Below are 21,889 nucleotides of genomic sequence, written 5' to 3'. Positions count from 1 at the left end.
AATGAGGTGATGACATACTGACTTACCATTTGGAGGATGTTATAGACCTGTGCTTTCAATAGTTCAACCGAATGCTCTTGTTTCTTTTTTTTTATATATATATATATATATATATATATATATATTTATTTAACTAGCTAATCAAAAATGAATATCAATCAAAAATTAATAACAATTAAACCCTCAATCTAAACTGAAAGCTCATTATGCTCCCTAGATTCATCTAAAGAAGATACTCAGGGTATCACACAAACAATTGCAGGCATTAACAATAGGACATCAGTGGCACAGAGGGACTCCACATAAATATTTCATCTTCTTGCCCATGAATTATTCATACTCTATTACACACCCACATAATATGATGCTCATGTCAATTTGGAGGTCCATTGCTCTACAGAGTGACGGCCATGAAATCCACCGATGAGGTGACATGTGATATACCACCGGATGCCTCTGGTTCTCCGCAGCGGGGCTTATGGGAATTACTGTTTTACTGGAAAACAAGTTAAGTCAGTGGGTAACTGTGTCTGGAAGCAGGGTATCAGGGGAGCTGTTGGGGATCAGATAATTAAATGCTAGTCAAACTAGATAAGTCATATTACAGATTAATTATTTAGAATGATCATTATGATGAATACAACAATTTCCGAATATCAGACAATTGATGCTAGATAGAGACATGGATTGTAGTCCAAAATGACAAATGAAAATAAATGATTCCAAATATGATTCTAGAGATTGGACAATACAGTTATGTTGCTACCTAATACATATCGACTGTTATATTAGAAGGAAAAGCTTGGATACACAAACTTGACTTATTTACAATCAATATTTATTTGTCAGTGGAAATTCTTGAGCCCATCTGCTTTGCCCTAATCTAAATCAAAACCATTTTTAATAGAAACTAGATTTTTACTTTTTCAGAAAAAAAAAAAAAAAAAGGTATAGATGGTTGCTAGGATGTTTTGGGTGTTTGCTATTGTTTTGCTAGATGGTTGCCAGGGTGTTCTGTGTGGTTGCTAGGGCGTTGCTAGATGGTTGCATGGGTGTTTTGGGTGGTTGCTAGCTATGGCATTGCTAGATGGTTGCAAGGGTGTTCTGGGTGGTTTCTAGGGCATTGCTAGATGGTTGCGATGGTGTCCTGGGTGGTTGCTGGGCATTGCTAGATGGTTGCAAGGGTGATCTGTGTGGTTGCTGGGCATTGCTAGATGGTTGCAAAGGTTTTCTGGGTGGTTTGTAGGGCTTTGTTAGATGGTTGCTAAGGTGTTTTGGGTGGTTGCTAAGTAGTTGCAAGGGTGTTGATAGATGGTTGCTAGGGTGTTCTAGATTGTTTCTAGTTTGTTGTTAAATGGTTGTTTGGGTGTTCTGGATGCAAGGGCATTGAGAGATGGTTGCTAGGGTGTTTTGGGTGGTTGCGAACTGGTTGCAAGGGCGTTGATAGATGGTTGCTAGGGTGTTGTGGGTGGTTGCTAGGGCGTTGCTAGATGGTTGCAAGTGTGTTCTGGTTGGTTTCTAGGGCGTTGCTAGATAGTTGCTAGGGTAATCTGGGTGGTTGCAACGGTGTTGATAGATGGTTGCTAGGGTGTTCTAGATTGTTTCTAGTTTGTTGTTAAATGGTTGTTTGGGTGTTCTGGATACAAGGGCATTGAGAGATGGTTGCTAGGGTGTTTTGGGTGGTTGCTAGGTCAATGATAGATGGTTGCTAGCATGTTTTGGGTGGTTGCTAGGGTGTTCTAGGATGTTGCTAGGGCGATGCTAGATGGTTGCAAGGGTCTTCTGGGTGGTTTCTAAAGCATTGCTAGATGGTTGCTAGTGTGTTTTGGGTGGTTGCTTGGGCAATGTTAGATGGGTGCTAGGATGTTTTGGGTTGTTGCTAGGGTGTTATAGGATGTTGCTTGCTAGTGCATTTCTAGCTAGGGTGTTCTGGGTGGTTGATATTGTTTTGCTAGATGGTTGCCAGGGTGTTCTGGGTGGTTGCTAGGGCGTTGCTAGATGGTTGCAAGCATGTTCTGGGTGGTTTCTAGGGCATTGCTAGATAGTTGCTAGGGTAATTTGGGTGGTTGCAAGGGCGTAGATAGATGGTTGCTAGGGTGTTCTAAATTGTTTCTAGTTTGTTATTAAATGGTTGTTTGGGTGTTCTGGATGCAAGGGTGTTGAGAGATGGTTGCTAGGGTGTTTTTGGTGGTTGCGAACTGGTTGCAAGGGCATTGATAGATGGTTGCTAGGGTGTTTTGGGTGGTTGCTTGGGCAATGATAGATGGTTGCTAGGATGTTTTGGGTGGTTGCTAGGGTGTTGATAGATGGTTTCTAGGGTGTTCTGGGTGCTTGCAAGGGCATTGAAAGATGGTTGCTAGTGTGTTTTGGGTGGTTGCTAGGTGGTTGTAAGGGCATTGATAGATAGTTGCTAGGATGTTTTTTGGTGGTTGCTAAGTGGTTGCAAGTAATTGATAGATGGTTGCTAGGGTGTTTTGGGTGGTTGCTAGGGAAATGATAGATGGTTGCTAGTATGTTTTGGGTGGTTGCTAGGGTGTTCTTGGATGTTGCTAGGGCGATGCTAGATGGTTGCAAAGGTGTTCTGGGTGGTTTCTAAGGCATTGCTAGATGGTTGCTAGTGTGTTTTGGGTGGTTGCTTGGGCAATGATAGATGGTTGCTAGGATGTTTTGGGTGGTTGCTAGGGTGTTGATAGATGGTTTCTAGGGTGTTCTGGTGGTTGCAAGGGCATTGAAAGATGGTTGCTAGTGTGTTTTGGGTGGTTGCTAGGTGGTTGTAAGGGCATTGATAGATAGTTGCTAGGATGTTTTTTGGTGGTTGCTAGGTGGTTGCAAGTAATTGATAGATGGTTGCTAGGGTGTTTTGGGTGGTTGCTAGGGAAATGATAGATGGTTGCTAGTATGTTTTGGGTGGTTGCTAGGGTGTTCTAGGATGGTGTTAGTGCATTTCTAGATATGGTGTTCTGGGTGGTTGCTAGGGTTTTGCTCGATGGTTGCCAGTGTGTTTTGGGTGGTTGCTAAGGCATTGCTAGATGGTTGCTAGGATGTTCTGGGTGGTTGCTAGTGTTTTGCTAGATGGTTTCCAGGGTTTTATGAGTGGTTGCTAGGGCATTGATAGATGGTTGCTAGGTTGTTTTTGGCAGTTGCTAGAAGGTTGTTAGGGTGTTCTGCTAAGATGTTTTGGGTGGTTGCTAGGGTGTTGATAGATGGTTGCTAGGGTTGTTTCTAGATTGTTTCTAGGTCATTTTTAAGTGGTTGTTGGTATGTTCTGGGTGGTTGTTTACTGGCCCAAGCCACCTTGAAGACTGAGCCCACTTGCAACAAACTGTCACGGTCTCGGTGAGTCTGCTGGTTTGTGTCCGCTTGCCCTTTTTGTGCTTCTAACAAGACTTCTTGTCAGCCTCCGGCCGGGCTCCTCCAACTGCTGTCAGTCCCTTCGAGACCCTGGTCCCACGTTGCCATGGATTTTGTCACTGGTCTTCCCCCATCCCATGGCAACACGGTCATCATGACCGTGGTGGACTGTTTTCGAAGGTGGCCCATTTCATTCCCCTCCCCAAATCACCTTCAGCGAGGGAGACAGCGGTTGACTTCATTAATCACGTCTTCCGCATTTATGGCCTCCTGGTCGATGTGGTTTCTGGCAGGGGACCCCAGTTCGTGTCACAGTTTTGGGCAGAATTCTGCCGACAGCTGGGGGCTACTGTAAGTCTGTCCTCTGGGTTCCATCCCCAGACTAATGGGCAGGCGGAGCGGGTGAATCAAGAGCTTGAAAAGACCCTGCATTGTGTTGCTTCCTGGAATCTGTCTTTGAGCTCTCATTTGGCCTGGGTCAAGTATGCCCACAATTCCTTTCCGTCATCATCTACAGGGCTATCGCCTTTCCAGTGTTGCCTAGGTTACCAGCCCCCTCTGTTCCCTGCCCAAAAACCTGACACCCAGGTCCCGTCTGCACACGCCTTTATTCAACGGTGCCGTCGCACCTGTTGGATAGCCAGAGAAGCCCTCCTCCTGACTGACGCTTGCATTAAGAGGTCGGCAGACCGCCACCGGTCTAAACTTCCAGCTTACGTCTGCGGGCAGAAGGTCTGGTTGTCGTCTTGCCTGGTGGAGGGCACCCCAGCTTATTCCGTTAAACGGTTACTTGACGTCAGGTGCAAGGGCAGAGGGGTTCAGTACCTGGTAGACTGGGAGGGTTATGGTCCTGAGGAGAAATACTGGGTCCCGGTTCGGGACATTCTGGACCGCGCCCTCATCGATCGGTTCCATCTTGATCATGGTAACTCTTCTTGGTACGCCAAGAGGCGTCCCTGAGAGGGGTGGGGGGGGGGGTTACTGTCGCTGGTTTGTTCCTGTTTGTGTTTACATGTTTCCTCGATTGATTCAGGTGTCACTGGCTCGCGTAATCAGCGTTGCCGTGGGAACCATGATTGTTTCCATGGGAACGCTGATCATTCCAACTTTCTGCGAGCAAGTTCCCTGCCTAAATCTACCTCACTCTGTTTTGTGTTCGTGGCTCAGTTGTTCTTTGAGTCCAGTTACTTACCACTCTCTCCCTCTGCCTTAGTCAGTCCTGTATCTTGTTCTTTGTATTGGTAGCCAGACTGCGCTGTGTGCACCTGGCTTATGGTTACCTTCCAGCCTGTTTCCTCACTTCCCTAGACGCTTCTCCTGAGTTTCCCTCAGCGATTACCTCACTGCACTGGATCTGCTCCACACACTACCATGATACACACAAACGTACGAACACACTACTCTTCAGAGGTTTCCTCGTGGATCCACGCTCTACACTTCCACTACACCCACAAGCCTACGAACACACTCTCTTTGACGCTTCACCAGCTTAAGCTGTGTTTATGTAATAAAATGTTCCTTGCCTCCGCACAGTGGCGTATCCAGGACATTTTTACTGGGGTGGCCAAGATGGGGCACAGACCTAGTGTGGGGTGGCGATACCGGGAGAACCTTTATGAATGGCACATGATCAAAATGTGTAAATATCGCATTGCTTTGCTTCAACATCTACACATGTAGAATAAATGAATTCTTAAACTCATGTTAGCATTCACTGAATTGTTTGTACTCAATATCAGACTGTTGTTTTGACATTTGACAGTTTTCTATTCCTGTTCTATTTCAACCTATTACAGTTTCTGGGAATCTCTGGTTATTTTAACATAACATCCATTTTTAAATCAGTAATTGTTTAGGAAAAGTCAGTTACACATTTTTAAGAGCTATTCTCATTGTAGAGAATTAATCTGCGTATAACATCAGGTATAGTGTATAATCATAAAAAGATACCAGTACAGGTGATAACTGATTGAGGCGCAATTCAATCAATCATTCAATCAATTATTCATTCATTTATTAGCTATAACTGCACTGTCCAGCAGAAATATTGTTAAATTGGGTACAAATCAGTGTGTGAAATTGGCTACTAGGGCTTATAGGTGTCTGTCTGGAAACCCCAAAATTGCTGTTTGAGCTCTGAATACAGTAAAAAACAAAACTTACATTGTCTACTCAGGTTTATTTTCCACATGTTCTGATAGCTTCAATTACTTTGAATATTACCAAATAAAATAGTTAGTTAAATCATTTGCATCATTTAAGTGCAATTTGCCCTGCCTCTGCATATTTAAAATGTCAAATAAGGTATAAAAACTTTGAAGATTTTATTGGTCTGACTGACCAATAATACACATAAAGAGCTCATAAATAACTCATGTAAAGACTTAAAGTACAGTCACAGCACAAACACACAGGTTAGCCATATATATAACTTCAGCTATTGAACATATACATCTGTAATACGCTTTACACACCTCCGTCATTAAATCAGAAAACATGGCATTTAATATTTCATGTCAATATAAAGATAATATGTTGAATGTGGTGTAGGGTCTAGCTTACTCTTTAACCTAGCTACTGTAACAATGAAAAACATGTTTTCACATTCACATGGAAATTTGGGATAAATTAAACGTTAGATTAGATGAACATACCTCTCAAATAATAGCTTTCTTTTTGACCACAAATCGACGTCGTCAACTCATTGGATGTTGGAGGTAGACGCTAGCTCGTGTCAGCTTCGTGCTTCTGACCGACCATTTATACTCCAGACCTGGCACCCGCTGCCCGTGACCTGTGGCACCTGCCTGGCCACCCGTGGCCTGCCCCTCCCCCCACTGATTAAAGATCAGTTCAAACAGCTTCAGTCCCCCCACTACTATAATGGTCAGAAATATAAAACTGACCCTGGGTCAGTGTGGCTCTAAATCAACAAATGACCTGAGATGTCATCTTTGATTGACAGGTGTTTCTATTGGTTCTTCGTTCTTGTGTTGATGAACATGATGAACTACCAATCAGTCCTGGGGTGGCCACAGAGTGGCTAATGAGATTTCAGGGGTGGCCCAGGCCACCACAGGCCACCCCCTACAATCGCCACTGCCTCCGCTCTTGGATCTTTTGTCCCATCATTTCTGACACAAACATGTTAAGTTAGGAAAACCCTTAATTATAATTTTAAGTGTATTGTCACTAGGGGTTTCCTTAATTTAAGGGGTTTATTGCAAATGCCTGCTTGTCTATAGATATGGTTCTGGTCACTCCTTTATTACCCTTTAAACCCTTTGATTGCCTACACAGAGCCCATCCTACACTTTTTCCAGCTGTCCAAAAGATATTAACCAGTCTTTATCACAAATAATTGATTGCGAAATAAATTGCAAAGCAGATGTTCTAAAAAGGAAAATTGCTTAATCAGAATTAGACAATACAATGTCATACAGACGGTGTAATATAGGCCTATGTTATCTATTCACATAAATCTTCCTGAAATAGTTATATAGTTAGAAATATTAGGAAATTAATAAGTGAATATATATATATATATATATATCTTCATCCATATATATATATATATATATATATATATATATATATATATATATATATATATATATATATATATATATATATGGTCACTCAGCCAATATTATAAGCATTTAATTTTTATAAAATTATAGCATTTTAATGTAATTTCAAAAAAGTCCTGGAGTCTTTTCCATGATTATAGGATTGCGTATTCATTATTTAATGTATTTTTTATTTAGAAGTCAAGAACTACATTAGGTATACGTTTGACAAAAGGCTATGCTTTCACAGGACAAAAAATGACTTATTTTACACTATTGTTTTATTTATTTATTTTTTAGCAAACATATAAAACCTTCTTGATTGCTTTTGTTAATTTCATCAGTAAACTTTTACAGGATGCATTTCAAGCAAGGTACCATTAGATCCCATAGAGACATAAAAGCCCTTTGTGTTGCCATGGTTCTGGTAGACTGACAGAACAAGAAGCAGAGGAGGGATTTAAGAATAAGGGGGAGGGGCATGACTACACACATCATGCTGTGATTGGCTGAATCCATGTCACATGTGACCTTTGGAACGCTAATGCCTAGATTCCCCACACTTTCTCTCTCTCTCTGGTCTGCGGTAAAGATCACGACACACACACAACCCAGAAATGGTGTAGGATAGCAAGGAAAGAAGGGCGAAATCCAATCCTAGTAAAGGAAAGGCAAAGCCGAAGCTTAAGGTAGGCCTAATTTATGTGCATGTTGTGAAATCCCTTCTTTCTTGTGGTTTTAAATGTAGGTAGGAAGGAATTAGGAAGAGTGAATGTTTTTGTTTTCTTACTGCATGCTTCCAGACCCGTTTCAAATAAGCCAGCCCAGATTTGACAGTTTGAGGAACGACAATGTGGATATGAGAACCCTGACCTGCTGTTGGCAAACCTGTGTATGCAAATGCCTTTGTATTTACATAGAAATCCTACTCAAAGCACAAAACCTGGTGTTCTTTAGCATGTCTATGTGTACAGAGACGAGTTTGGTGTATCTGAATTCTACAACACAAAACACAACTCTTACTTGAGATTTACTCCAAATCTGTAGGACAATAGCAATATTATCAGGCTTTATAAAGGATAAAACATTTTGTGGTTACAAGGTAGGCCTTGAAAATGGAGTATCTGAATGATATTCCTTGGAAGGTCAGGTACTGTACTTGTGTGCATCTGTGTGTGTGAAACGCCTATGAGGGTAGAGTCTGGGGTCAGGGTCAGGTCATTGTGCCCTTGGCATTCTGTGTGACCCACATTAGACCAGATAATACAGAATGGATACCATGTGAATGAGTGCGCCAGACCACAGTGCAATTGGATGATTGCGTGCATGTGCGTGCGTGCATATGTGTGTTTAAAGTGTGCTGGTCTTTAGTAGTTCCAAGTTGGTGATTCAAGCCAAATAACAACACAGCTGGACAAAAATGAGAAGCATGAATTGCTCTAAACCAGATCTCGTCACAAAAATGTCTGCATCTTATTAAATCCAGAATGTTCTGATCTGCAGACTCCAAAACACTTAAGTTTCATTCAAACTCGTGGAATTATGATGCAGCCACTTGCTTTGAGTTTGGTCTTGCGTGCATAGAAAACTATAGGATGTGATCAGGTAATTTAATTTTCACATTGAATTGATCATTTACACTGTAGTAAATCATGGCGAAGATTATGGCAAAGCTTTTGCTCTATCTATAGTCCTTACTTGTCTATATATGATGTCATATACACTACCGTTTAAAAGTTTAGGGTCACTTATTCTTATTTATTTTATTTTTTTCACATTTTAGAATAATAGTAAAGTCATCACAACTATGGAATAATAGAAATGGAAATATGGGAATTATGTTGTGACTAAAAAATCAAAAATAAATCAAAACTATGTTATATTTTAGCATCTTCAAAGTGGCCACTTTGCCTAGATTTGGCAGACATGTACTCTTGGCATTTTCTCAACCAACTTCTTGAGGTATCACCCTGGGTTGCTTTTTAAACAGTATTGAAGGAGTTCCCATCTATATGCTAGGCACTTAGTGGCTGCTTTTCTTAATTATTCGGTCTAAGTCATCCATTTCAAAAACGTTTTTTTTTTAATAAAATTTTAGTTTTGTAATTAAATTAATATGTTGGCACAATTATATTTTTGTCTACAAAACTAATTTCAAACATTTAAGCATACGCCTTAAGATCAAAGGTTTTTAAGATCATGAGAAACATTTCAGGCAAGTGACCCCAAACTTTTGAATGGTAGTGTAGATAGATAGGTAGATATACCTGTATAGAATATATATAGACATGTTTTCACAATAAATATTTAATGGTTTATTGGTTTAGTTATATGGTTTATTTCACTCTTTGTTTAGATTATTGTAGTTTAAAGCATGTAATAATTTGTATTTTTATAATGGATTGTAGTTTTATAATGGATTTTCATAGTTTCATATTGAAATTCAGGGTCTGGAACAAGGCTTAAACAGTATTTGAATTTGAAAGGTAATTTGAAAATTGCCAAAAATAAATGATGAAGGCCTGGTTAATAGTATATTGCAGTGGTGTTCAGTGCAAAAACCAGGAACCCCTTTAACACATTTATCTCTAACTTAGTACATCTCCCTGGGTGCCGACATTTTTGTGTGACATCACGCACCTGCATCTCGGTGAAATCGGAATTGAAGATTTAGGCACGAGTTTCCAAGATGGAAGGCCAACTTCAAGTGGCATTCGATTGCACTTTTTCTAGTTGGAAGTTAGAAAATCCATCTTCCTGAATTGAACGGACTGCTTGTCTGTAGCTGGGGACATGTCATACTGTTCGCCGATAGACTTGGGTAGAGATGCAACTGCAGCTGGGAAACTTTCCAAGTTCAATGCGTAACCCTTTTTCTTGGAGCTGTGAAGGTCCAGACTCCTGATGGCCAGCCCCCAAGGTGAAAATAATGCATTTGACTGGTCAGATTTGCCGTCACTCTGCTAATACGAATTAATTACACAACCCTTCAAAATCACCTGTTAAGGGGGACACAATAACTTAGAGCTACACTGTGAAATTAGTCATTTTGATTGGCTGCCACAGAGTACTTACACTCCGTCAAACAGGAGAAACGATGCAAAAATATTTGTAGTAGTATACAGAAATTTTAAGTTGTTTTTGAAGTTGTACATTACTGTATTTTATTGGATTTAGTTATTATTAAAAGCATAAAAAAAAATAAAAATAAAAAAAAAAAACAGGGGAAAGAACATTTCATATTTTAAATTATTTTTCTGTCTCCATTTATGTCACCCTTTCTCTGAAGCGGCTGACTGTACGCCACTGGTATATTGTATATATCACCACCTGCAAAAAAAAGATTTCCTGAGGGGAAATATCACCCTGTGATTTCCCCTGTTACCTGATGGGACAGATTTTTGTTTTCTTCAAGTTGAAGAAAAGTTCAAAGTGATTGGTTATTCTAAAGTGATCCCATCAAGCAGAGGCAGGCTGTGCATTAAAAGTCTAGGCCTTCAGTGTGATTCATGCCATTAAGAAAACACAGTTTCACAATGAATAAGACACCCTATGCCTTTGGGCGTCATACATTATGTCACAGATAACTAGTAATACCAGTTGACATTTTAAAAACATGTCCACGCACGAAAGCCAGAACTTGAAATGACACTTAACACTCAAGCAAGCCTAATTTTAACTGCAGCATGACTGTTTTGTGAGATGAACGTCTCCTGAACAGACATTCAAAAATCATAATTTTTCATATGAATCTACCAAGGAGGTCTATATAACCTGGAAAAATCTATCTAATAATATTTGTGATTTAAATGTTGCTTGCAATAAATTTTGTTTCATCAGGGTACACGGTTATGCTGCGTTCCATTCAAGTTGGATATGGGATATTCTTACTTGATATCTCCGACCATAAATGCATTCCATTCCCCGATATTCGGAACTCCAACGCTTCCGTTAGCTTAGCAGGAGTTTGACTCTTATTAGAGATGTCTCCTAGCAACCCAACTGATAAACAATGCTGCAGTGCTAGCATTTGTGCTTCAGGTGTACGATTATCAAAATAGATTATAATGTTTTATACACCTGTTTCTGCAGGCGTTTGTTAAACAGCTTTAATATCTTGTAATGTGGAAATGAACTCATTTATCGATATTACTTAAAGTGAATGTTTGTCACTTACTTTGTTTATCTCCCTGAGTGTCCACATGTTTGTGTGACATCATGTTGATAATTTCTGCAGGAGCCTACAAGTTGTAATTCTGACTTAAAGATGCATTCCATTGCACTTTTCCTAGTAGGAAGTTGTAAAATCCAACTTTCCGAGTTGAATGGAACGCAGCACTACTTTTCAAAACTTGATCCGACACTGAATGCTCAAGCAGCCTAATTTACACTTAAACTCCTGATTTTGCTATAACAATGCAAAAAGCACTTATCAATTTACTTGAAGTGAAAATCAGCCCTCCTTTCCTGTTTAATAAATTAAGCAATCACATGGTCATGCAGAACATCTCAGGTTTGTAAATCCATAAGGATCCCTTTCTCAATGGCGATAGCGGCAGTAATGACAGCCGACTCGTCAGCAAGATCTCGCTCTCTTCGCTTTCAAGTTACGTACATCACTTAAAGCATGATTGCGTCACTCAAGGACAGCTAGAAGGCCTCGACCGGGACATATCCTAAAGATCACATCCACCAGGAACAAATAAATCAATCTGACTGGCTGATGAATCTGATAATCTGACTTTAGATGTCTATACTTGCACTGTTGAGGGATTCTGTGGAAATTCTGAAGGCCTGAGGGGGTGGAGCTCAAACTCATGCGCTACTTCTGGCATGCGATTTGTGAAACAGTTGTCACACTTCACTTGTAAGCATCAAGGAATAAATTCTGACTGGATAAACTTTTCGTTCTTGTCTATTTGTTTGTAGATTAATTAAGAGTGGAAAGCGATTAAAAATACATAGGCAAAAGGTGATTGAGAATGAAAGGATGAAAAATATTTATTTATTTGACATGTTAGGCCAGCAGAGAAGGCTTTGCTGGCCCTGAGAATTCTCCACTGCCATCAAGATTGGTGAGACTAAATGTAAAAGTTTAAGATTTGGTCATTGAAAAAACCTATTCTGATCGGCCACTATAGTGCATACTGTGGGGTCTCCCTCAATAGCCGCTTTTCCACTATTGGTGTAGTGCAAGCCTGGGCTATCAACTGGCCAGCCGGGGCCAAGAGCCTCGGACCTCGAGCTGCGAGACCAAATTCGATCTGCGTTCTCACCATCAGGCCAATAGCCCCGCAGCGTTGCCCTAAAACCGCCCTTAATACGCCACACTGGTGCCAACGTTACACACCCTGCCCATTTCGCAAGCAAGAGTGTAGCTCAAGCTGAGGCATCACATTATCTAGAATATTGCATTTATATGGTTTGTAAACATTAGCAAGCTAGCAAGATAAGTTAGCATTGACAACTCACAGACTGTAGCTGCCATGGTGTCCCGAGTGGTTTCTCCACTAACGGGACGATGTCCCAGCACATTGTCCAGGATCTCAAACCATGGAAAGTTCTTTCTGTGGGCACCACTTTGTCCATTGTGCATTTTAACGGAGTTGTACTGTGCCCGCATTTAAATTTTTTTCCCCAAACATGTACCGTTGTGTGCTTCATACACAACCTGCCAAGTTTGGCGAAACTCCACCTTTGACATTGACCCCGCCTCAATCCCCAGTCGGCCTTGTTTGGCCCAAGGTTAATCGGCAGGCTAGAGGCCATTGGCCCTGAGAAGTCCCTGAGGTGGCACAGTGAAGCCCTGGAAGTGACAGTGGGAACAAAACTGGCCCTGGCACGCACTAGCACGCCCTAATTTGGCCCGATAGTGGAAATGAGGCTTATGTGGTGGTTACAGCCTTAACAGCGACTAAAATCAGGTAACAACTTCATAGTTGCCAATATAGATTTAGAGCAACAAATGTAAACAATATTTTACATTTTCTGAAGAAAATGTGATTGGTGATTGAACGCCCTGGCGACCACCCATAGTACACCAGCATTGGTGGTGGTGAGTTTTGCGCGGTCAAAACTCACTACCACAATGCTGGGGTACTATGGGTGGTCGCCAGGGCATTGCTATGCGGTTGCTAGGGTGTTCTAGGTGGTTGCTAGGGCATTGCTAAGTGGTTCATATGGTGTTCTTGTTTATTGCTATGTGCTTTACTGTAATGCTTACAGAATTAGGCCAAGTCAAAAGTGCTCACCCCCAAATCTCTATGATATTCTGGTCCCTAGATTTGGCTTGACAAGTCTATGGGATTTTTTTCACCAGTTTTATCATCTGCCAGGCAAAAATTAAGTCATATTGCTTAGAAAAGTAATAAAACATCTTTCCTCAACAAGCCGCATGATTTGAGATGTCATGTCTGTAGCATATACGGTGTGGAGTGAGTTATGTGTCAAGGTTTAATACTTAGTGTTAGAGGTTTGTTTAAATACTTAACTCTAAGTATGAGCAATAATAATTTCCAAGTTTCACTAAATACAGTCTGTGAAAGAATCTATCTGCTTATCCATCCATCCTTTAATCCAGCAGCTCTTTCTCAGGCTGCCTTAAAGGGCTTTTATTAAATAAACCATCTCCCTCCTTTGTGCAATGACCCAGAATTCTTGGGAGTGGGACTGAAGGTTAATTGCACTGGGAGCCTAATGTGCAGATTACTAAAAGGAATTAGGACTTCAAGTGTCTCAGTTTTAACTCGAAGACAGATCCATCAATGTGTAAATGTAAGTTTATGTGCCTAAAAGTGTTGGTCGGTACAGTCCAAACTGTCCCCATAGATGAAATCTCCTATAATGCAGTCTAATTAAAGAAGTATAGGGTTCAACAATAAGGATGGCCCAGGGCAAGTGTGAGAGAGTTTCGGTTTGCAGCCTGAAAGCATTTGGTTTTATAGTAATGAATTGAACATTGTTATGTGTTCAATATGTATATTGTTATGGGTTATTACATGTCAAAGCAACCAAATTTCAGAAACTTCCTAGGCTGAAATTTCTGAATTTGCACATACTTTTTCAGAAGAAAAATAAACATAAATATTAAGAAAAACCAAAACTGTAAACGTAATGGATCAATATTTACGGAGTAATCCATTATTTTGTATAAGGGGATCAATATGACAATTTTTGCCTATGATTTTGGAGCAAAAATACAGGTAAAAAATAATATTAGAATTGTCACAGCGTCATTATTTTTACACAGAGATCGTTAGGTGCATTACTTAAATCAGTTGACTTCAGCACTCCTTGTTGAAATATATGCCAATGATATGAGTAAAAAAAAAGAAGATGGATTGCCTATAACTCCAGAAGTATGAAATGTATTTTTAGATTCTGTTTCTGATCAAACTTTCCTTTTTGTATCTTCATTTTTCAGGGCCTGTATGGTTAAATCCTAGAGATATGGGGCTCTTGATGAGGCTCCATTTGAAATTTGTTTAATTTGACCCATTTTCATTGATTGAAAACCAGATGTGGATCACATGGTATGAAGCTAGTTTTTTTTTATGTCCAACAAAACAAAGGTCTGAAGTAAAAAAAAAAATTGAAACTAGAAATGTACCTTTTATTTACATAAAAACAATGTCAAAATAAAAACATTTGGGAGTCTGAAAATATAAGTATACAATTGCACTGTAATGACAACCATATTGTACATTCATAAACACACTTTGGAGGGAAAACAATGGCATACAGTAACTTATGAATTAACCCATTCTAACTGCTGATTCCAAGGCTAACACAAATCATTCTTGCAATTTCTACATATTGCGTAAAAATCGAATTATTGTATATTGTTGTAACTTTTGTTGTAAAAAAAAAAATTGTTTAATGAAAAATATAATTGTATTTCTTTTTTACACAAAGTATTAAAATATGTTGTCAAGAAATTTCCCTTGTAGGGATAAAAAAAAAATGTAATCAAAAATTACATTTATCTTTTTATCATTTTATGTGGTGGGACTGGTAGAAATATTGCCTTGGGCAAGTACAAATCTGAACTATTGTTTTTTTTTTTTTTTTTTCTTTTTTTTTAAAATCTAAATGTTAAGCCCTGTATATGCTCCCAGATTCACTGACATGACTAGATGTCCACATGATGTTCTTAAAAGACTGTCTCAGTGACAGGTGTCTTCCTGTCCTGATGTTTACATTCTCCACTCTCCTCACAGAGGTGTTCTGCTTTGTAGCATTCTGACACTCTGACAGGAGACTTTATACAAGAGCACACACTGTATTTTTCAAACACTTTCCACAAATCACTGGTTTTGTATCGCAGACAGGGACATGTGCTTGGAAAGCAAGCAGTGCCATCACAATTTTTCAGCAGAACTGTTTTTTTTTTTTTTTGGCAGGACAGTTTTATTTTTTAACTGGGACTTTTTAACAAAACTGCCTCATACTAAATGTCCTTGGATTAAACTACAAGTGCAACTTCACAGTTTAATTTTATCTGTATGTTTAAGGTAAATGAGGTAAATGATAGTATGTTGGCCATTTATGGCTTGCAATATAGACTATAGCTAAAAATCGTAATATATTTCAGCCTTTTGAAAATGTACAGTATATCTTACGAAGTCCCTTAGATGTCAGGTTGGGAATTTTTTTTCTGAAATAGTTTTTCGTGCCCTCGCAATAGTTTTACGTTCAATCGCAATAAATTTACCATGGTTTTAATGTAGTAACCATATTTTAACCTTGATATTCTTAGTAAAACCATAGTAATAATCCAGGAAAATGAAAATTATGGTAATAAAAATGATCATTTTTTGGTTAGAATGGTATTTGTAGTAAAAACCATGGTTTTTAGAAAAACCATAGTAACCACAAGAATTACCATGGTTAATCTATAGTAAAAATATGGTTACTATATGGATACAGTATACTGTATTAAAACCATGGTTTCCACCAAAAAACATGGTTACTTGCTTTTCATAGTTACTACAGTATTACTATAGTAAAACAATTGTTTCCGCCAACAGTCATGGTTACTACAATATTACTATAGAAAAATTATTTTCACCAAAAACTATGGTTACTACAGTCTACTGAATTACTACAGTAAAACCATAGTTAAACTGTTATTTGTATAGTAAAACCATAATAACCACAAAATTATGATTTTTATTACCAAAGTTTTTGTTTTCCTGTATTATCACTATAGTTTCACTACGAATATCATGGTTAAAATATGGTTACCATAGTAAAACCATGGTAAATTTATTGCGAGGGAACAAAACTGTTTCAGAAAAATAAATTCCCATCTTGTCCTCTAAGGTGCTCCGTAATATCTTCATGTTAATATTTTTTTGCTCTGAAGGGGCTTTAAAAAATTGCTTGATTTAAAGAAATAAAATAAAAATTAAATCAGAGAACCCATAGTTTCAACCAAACATCCAATGTAGCAAAGTCGATTCAAAATGTTTAATGTAACAATAAACACAATTATATTATATTATCTATATTATACTATTGATATAAGATAAATTACATTTTTATAAATTATATAATAAAGTTATAATAAAGCTTGTTTTCCCACACCATTTTTCACAAAATCTATGATTTTAATCATTTACATTTTTGTGCACCAATACAGTCGAACAATTCATATACTGAAAAATATTACCATTTTTGAGTTATGATGCAAACAAATAATTGATATTTGAATCGATTAATTGGAACGGACAGTTGGAACAGATGCACGGAAATGAATCGAACTAACCAACTCCAAAACAATTTTTGTTTCTGAAGTTTAAATCAGAGACACTATCAAAACATGTCGTTAAGAAACTTAAAGGTCTTAAAAGTGCATTAAAATGATCACGATATTCACAATGATGCTAAATTATAGTTAAATCATTACCAGTAAATGCAATTTTGAAAATTCAATATATGACCCAGCCCATACATAGCCATACAAATGAATGAATGAATTTACACACAAGCAGTTCCATAGTTTTTTTTATTTTATTTTTTTTTATACAAAAATCATAATACGGTTTGGGGTTCCAGAGGTGCTCATTATATCATTCATATCCTCCTTCCCATTAATAAGTATGAGGGGCCCCTCAGTAACCCATCTTAGTGGACATCATCAGTGTACTATATTCAAAGCCTTCTCAAGGAGAGTTAATCCATCTCGGCTGCATTGATGCTGCGGCACTGCTCAGGAATACAGAGTCACTTGGGAATGTCTGTCTGGGGCCAGAGCGGCTCTACTGACACAGAATGGTGTGCCTAAGGTACACCAATTAACTGAGTCTCAGAGGAGGATGAAAAAAGAGAGAGATAGAATAAAGGTGAATGGGGTTACGCTGAGATTTTCTACTGTCAGGCTGCCATTAGTCAAGCAGAACCAACCAGCAAGTGTTATATGGCTTCAGTTGGTTGTTTGGGCCATTTAGATACAAATGCATATAGATTGATAGGATTGGACACCATTTTTTCTTATTATTGCAGCTTTCAACTGAAGACTTTCTTCTTTCGGAAGAATAAACTGTGTGAAAATATGACTTTAGATCCAACTTGTGTTGTTTTCCAGGGATTTCCATGTGAACATGTATATTTTATTTATTTATTTTAAATAATTGATTTAAACATATGTTTTTATTTTATTTATGTATTTATTGTATGTATTTATTTAGTATTTAGTTAGTGCAATGCCATCACAATTTTGGGCAGTAACATTTTTTTTTACAGTTATAATATCGACCATAATATTACAGTAATTATTCTGTTATTTGTTTTGGCCATAATTATATCGGGCCATAACTTAAAATTTTAAGTGTATCTGGCTATTCCTAGTGTTAACTAAAATGCAGGCAAATAAAAGCACTCGTGGGACAAAATTGCAAATGAATTGATAAGATACTGTCTCTATGGGTTAACCTCCATCGTATGATAACATCAACAACAAAAGCCTTTATACAGAGCTCAGGATATGTAACATTGACAGACAGGGGTTTAATAGGACTTTTACAGCAGTCGATGAAATGCTTTAATTGAGTCCAAATTTAGTGATGTGTGAGACACCATGAAATCAACATTCCTCCACCTCTCAATGCTCTATTCTCAATGCCCCCCACTGTCGCTCCTATTGGCGGCCCACCCCTGCCTCATTTCCCTGCCCCCCACTCATTTCATGGTGAGTGAATGAGTGAGTAACTAATATGGATCAGACCCAGACCAGACAGACAGCAGCACCCCCATCTCATCCCATCCCTGCCAGGTTTACTGCCTCATTCACCTCCTGTCCATGTCTTTTCCTTTCTCATCCTTCTCTTTATTCTACTCTCGTCCCATCATCTCTGATTAACCTCTCTGTCTTATATGGCCACATCTATATCCCTGTTTCTTTTTTCATCCTCTTGGTCAATTCTCTTTATCCTCTAGTTATTCCATCCTGTCTTCTGAATGGATGGATCACATTCAGCAATGGAAGAAAAAAGGGAGGGAAGGTGAAAAACATCAGTGTAGAGTAGGAATGGATTGAGCAGTGGAGATTTCGTACAACAGGACGGGAAGTCCTTTTTGCTCATTTATTCAGAAAATATTAAGCCTAAAGCTTGGAAATTTTGCCTTAAACACCTTTGAAATATTAGCAGTCTTTACCAGCATCAACTGAATTTATAATTTACTCAAATCGATACTATTAGACTAGAAGTACACAAAGGGCAATGTTACATTCATAACAATTATGCTGTTTAATTATAAAGGTGGTAACAGTACATGAATAAGCTCTATTTTGTGAAATATGTATACATAATAATATTAGTCAATAAATTCATACAGAAAGGAACAACATAGATTTTCTTGAAATCTTGCAACCAAACCAGACTCAAAGACCACACAAAAACATAAGTAAATTTTGAAGAAGAAATAACAGTTAATTAATTAAATGATTTGATTTGATTTATGATAAATTGTAAAGTTATAACTGTAAAAACAAAGTAAAAGTAACGTGCCTCTGCGAATGTATTCTTTGAGTTATTACCGATGTTACATTTGAGTGTTTCGATTATGTATTTATAAACATTACACATACTGTATAAATTACTTATATACAGGTATGTAACTAAAACACACAGTATCTGTAACTTATATATGTATATGTATAGATATATACAGTATGTCTGTGTGTGTATGTATATATTTGTGTGTGTGTGTGTGTGTGTGCCCGTCTAGCACCAACAAACATCCATGAGACTATCTAATCAGCCAATCGTGTGGCAACAGTACAGTGCATAAAATCATGCAGATACGGGTCAGGAGCTTCAGTTAATGTCCACATCATCCATCAGAATGGGGAAAAAATGTGATCTCAGTTATTTGGACCATGGCATGATTGTTGGTGCCAGATTGGCTGGTTTGAGTATTTCTGTAACTGCTGATCTCCTGGGATTTTCACGCTCAACAGTGTATATACAGTATATAGTGTGTGTGTGTGTGTGTGTGTGTGTGTGTGTGTGTGTGTGTGTGTGTGTGTGTGTGTGTATGTATGTATGTATGTATGTATGTATGTATGTATGTATGTATGTATATATATATGTATATATGTATGTATATATATATATATATATATATATTAGTATATTTACTGTTTATATAATATATCATACACTGTATGTCTTATTTGTGTCAGTCTTCCCATCCTTTCCATCCATTCCGTCTCTTCATGCTATTTTTACTTTCCCTTCCTTGTTTCATTTTCATCGCTTCTCTAACCTTCTCTGTTCATTCTGTTCCAACTTAATTTACTTGGCCCCATCAAAAGCTAATCTATATGCTAATAAGCAGCAGATTGCAATCAATGATGTTCATGCCCGCCTGTGCGCAATCAATATATGAGCGAATACAGATGGAGTACATTTCAAAATAACACAGTCACGATCAGATATTACACACATAAGTACCTCAATTTACTTTTATGACAATGGCATCCTCCTCTCCTCCTCCAAGGTCAGGAGTCTCTCTTATATATGTATTTTCAATTTAGTCAGGTCTTTTAGAAATGACCCAAATAATGTGTTGTTGTGGGTTGATGCCCAGATTTAAAGGAATAGTCCAAACCCGTTTGACTTTCTTACTTCCGTGAAATACAAAAGGAGATGATAGACAGAATAACACCAGGCCTCAGTCACCATTCACTTTCATTTTATGCAGAAAAGATGCAGTGAAAGTGAATGGTGACAGCGGCTTACTTACTGCCTGACATCTCCTTTTGTGTTTCATGGAAGAAAGAAAGTCAGAGGGGTTTGGAAAAACAGGGTGAGTAAATGATGACAGAATTTTTGTTTTTTTGGATGAGCTATCCTTTTAAGCAGTTCCCAAATGCTATTCTTTTTGTAAAGTGTGCTTCTTTTTTAATCTGAATAACATACTATCTGCATGTGGTCTGTTTTTTATAAGCGTGAGGTTTGATTGTGATTTCTACCGCAGTTGGGGGTATTTACCCTTTGCTAAGTGATGCTCTAATTACTGATTATTAAGGGGGGGGGCCTTATCAGCACAAAACACTTAATCAAACAAGACTGTGAACTGCAGTGGATTCCCATTTTACAACATCTGTCCTTGGTGTTGCCTTTAATAATAAAAAAATAAAAAAATCATTTTCTGGAAATGCGATTGGTGCATGTCCATGCTAAGGTCATCGCCATGATGCTGGGAGTTTTGGATGGCTGCTAGGTGGTTTCTAGGGTGTTGTGGATGGTGTCTAGGGTGTTGTGGATGGTTGCTAGATGGTTTCTATGATGCTCAGGGGGTTGCTAAGTGGTTTCTAGGATGTTGTTGGTAGTTGCTAGGTGATTCCTAGGGTGTTCTGGGTGGTTGCTATGTGGTGTCTAGGGTGTTTGCGGTTGTTTCTAGGGTGTTCAGGATGGTTTCTGGGTGGTTTCTAGGGCGTTCTGGGTGTTTTTGGTTGTTTCAAGAGTGTTCTGGTTGGTTGCCATGTTTTTAGGGTGTTGTGAGTAGTTGCTACAGTATGTGGTTTCTAGTGAGTTGGGTAGTTTCTAGGGTGTTGTGAGTGGTTGCTATGTGGTTTCTGGGGTGTTTGGGTGGTTGCTAGGTAGTTTCTAGGGTGTTGTGAGTGTTTCCTATGTGGTTTCTAAGGTGTTTGGGTGATTGCTAGGTGGTTGGTAATGATTTGCTAGGTGTTAATGCATGATTTTCTGTAAAGCTGCTTTGAAATGATTATGTTTGGGAGGGGAGCTATACAAATAAAAATTACTTGACTTGGTTGGTTGCTTGGTGGTTTCCAAAGTGTTTTGGTGGTTGCTAGTTGTTCTTTTTGGGTGTTCGTGGTGGTTGTTAGGTGGTTGCCAAAATGTTCTGCATAGTTGCTAGGTGGTTTCTAGGGTGTTCTGGGTGGTTTCCAGGGTTTTGTGGGTGGTTGCTAGGTGGTTTCCAAAGTGTTCTGGTGGTTACTAGGGTGTTGTGGGTGGTTGCTAGGTAGTTTCCAAAGTGTTCTGGTGGTTTCTAGGGTGTTGTAGGTGGTTGCTGGGTGGTTTCTTGGGTGTTCTGGGTGGTTTTTAGGGTGTTGTGAATTGTTGCTAGGTGGTTTCCAAAGTGTTCTGGTGGTTACTAGGGTGTTTTTGGGTGGTTGCAAGGATGTTTCCAGGGTACTGTGGTTGGTTGCTAGGTGGTTTCCAAAGTGTTCTGGTTGTTACTAGGGTGTTGTGGGTGGTTGCAAGGTGGTTTCAAGGGCATTCGTGGTGGTTGTTAGGTGGTTTACAGATTGTTCTGCATAGTTAGTTGCTAGGTGGTTTCTAGGGTGTTCTGGGTGGTTGCTTACTGGTTCATGTCAACTGAACCCGCGCCAAGTCTCTGATATTCTGGTCCTTAAATGGCTCGGGATATGATTATGACTTTTTCCCGGTGGACATAAAATTGGCAACAACAAAAATCCGTAGACAGACATTGAAGGA

At 38.8% G+C, this 21,889-nt stretch overlaps 1 protein-coding gene across 1 annotated transcript in view; it reads left to right on the top strand.

Moving 5' to 3' along the window:
• Window positions 1-7,501: 7,501 nt before the first annotated feature.
• The window catches only part of LOC127446464 (polyhomeotic-like protein 2), a 45,134-nt gene continuing 30,746 nt past the window's right edge, over window positions 7,502-21,889 (top strand). The window contains exon 1 of the mRNA XM_051707399.1: window positions 7,502-7,609. The gene's annotated coding sequence lies outside the window, so the exon portion shown is untranslated. The remainder of the gene's footprint in view (window positions 7,610-21,889) is intronic.

This window comes from Myxocyprinus asiaticus, chromosome 9 (assembly GCF_019703515.2).
Source record: "Myxocyprinus asiaticus isolate MX2 ecotype Aquarium Trade chromosome 9, UBuf_Myxa_2, whole genome shotgun sequence".
Classification (NCBI taxonomy): Eukaryota; Metazoa; Chordata; class Actinopteri; order Cypriniformes; family Catostomidae; genus Myxocyprinus; species Myxocyprinus asiaticus.
Note: the sequence above shows the minus strand (reverse complement) of the source record. Positions and strands in the feature narration are given on the sequence as shown.